This window comes from Octopus sinensis, linkage group LG7 (assembly GCF_006345805.1).
Source record: "Octopus sinensis linkage group LG7, ASM634580v1, whole genome shotgun sequence".
NCBI lineage: Eukaryota > Metazoa > Mollusca > Cephalopoda > Octopoda > Octopodidae > Octopus > Octopus sinensis.
Window position 1 is genome coordinate 15,511,484 of NC_043003.1, and position 2,140 is coordinate 15,513,623.

Genomic DNA, 2,140 nt, shown 5'->3' on the forward strand with positions numbered 1-2,140 from the left:
GGGCTAAAATGTTTTTTAAAATAATACAAATCCATGGTAAAATCCCTTGTAGTAATCCATAATGGCTGTGAGTAGATAAAAGTCCCATAATTCCTTTTCTCTTCAGTATGTAATCCATAAATGTAAAAAAATACGTTATTACACATATGGGATCAACATAAAGGAGACAACACAAGGTGAGGATGAAAAAAAAAAATTATAGAACTGTCAGCAGTTCAGATTAAGCGGTTCACTGTCAGCCGTCAGCAGAGAGCGTTTAACCTTGTGTAACAGTAATCGTAGTGTGTTGTGTGAATACTTTCTCCCTGCTTCGTTAAATTATTCATCCAACACCAGGATATAAAGATTTATAATAAGTGTAGATAGGATGTTAAATATGGAATAAGGCTAGAAATTAACTACGAGTGAAAACTAAAATGAACGTATGGAAGAACAGTAAACAGACTTCAAATTTTCTTTGACTTGTTTCCCTCAGAGGATTGCGGCTATGCTGGGGCCTCCGTCGAAGGGTTTCCTCGAGCTGTCGACCTCAGTAGATATTTTAAAGCGTGGTACTTATTCTATTGGTGTCTTTTGCTGCACCGCTCAATTAGGGAGATGGTGGGAGAACAAGCACACACACACACACACACACACACACACACACACACACACACACACACACACACCAACACACACACACACACACACACAAAGGACTTGCAAACAGTTTCCTCTTTGCCCAAGGTGTCGCGTAGTGAGATTGAACCCGAAAATATGTAATTGCAAAACGAGCTTCTTAACCACCCAACCAAATCTGCATTTATAATGATCTGTGCGAGACAGAGTCTAATTAAAGATTGAATGAAAAATTCTTGAATTTTAGAGGTGGTTTTCAGAAACAATAAGGTTTTGAGATTGGAATTATAAGAGTTTGACGCTAAAAGAGAAAGAAAGAAAGAAAGAAAGAAAGAAAGAAAGAGAGAGTGAGAGAGAGTGAGAGTAAGAGAGAGAGAGAGAGAGAGAGAGAGAGAGAGAGAGAGAGTGAGAGAACTGACATACTAGAAATACCTCTCAGGGATAGTCAGATGTGTTAAGCAGCTTGGGACGGAATTAATATGCAATTCTCATCTTCATTTCTTTTTCACATTCATTCTAAAGTAAACCAATATATCTAATCAAGAATCTTGCACAAGGAGCTATCATTTGAGAATATCATAGATTTCAGCGCCATTTCTCATTACTTTGGTTTATAACGTTTGAAGCGAAAATATCCTTTTGAGAGAAACAAGTGGCTTTTCCTTTAAATATGTATTTTTTTAAATAACAGCCATTTTGTTTTTATCTGCTTGCAAGACACGGACACTTCCTTTGGGAGATGTTGTAACACACGTTGTTACTTAGCGTGCAATAATTTTGTTTTGCTTGTAAGTATTTCATTCTTAACTCAGTTTCATTCGATAGAAAATTACACGGTTGGTCTTGGATATTTTGCGATGTATTTTTCTTTTCGTAAATTATCGATTTGCTTAGTTATAGTTTTTAACGAAACATTAACGTACGTTTCGGCTGTTGTTTGTCTTCTAAACATCACTAATGATGTTCGCAGGTGTAGAGATATATTATAACAGATTGGATTTATGTTTTTAATATACTTTTTATAATATGTAGAAATCACATTTTCTAACCTGATAGAAATAGCATGTTTCTTGGAGCTAGAATTTCATAAATTTTAGATAGTTCAAAAATGACTGGAAGATATTTTACCTGTAAAGAGGCTTTTTTAACTACTGTCATGGAAAAAACATGTCACTTTCGGCGAAAGGTGTTAAAAACATCAAAGTCACATCAGAGCACCTTCCTATTGACTGGGAGATGTATTTGTAGCTTTTTAGCTGTCTTCAGTGCCAGATACCAAGTGAAGCTACTCCGAGTTGGCTGGGAGATTTTGCTTCTTTATAAGAAATCAGATGATACTACCCACCGACATCAGGCGACGACCGCCAGGCCGGTGCAACATATACAGGTCTTTCTCAAAGCAGTGGTGTAAAATAAACAAACTTTAGATCAGTCCAAATATGTTAGGATTTTTCACTGCGGTTTACCAAGAAAAATCCTTCACCAACGAGCTATCTTCATATTAAAGGGTGATGGCTCACTT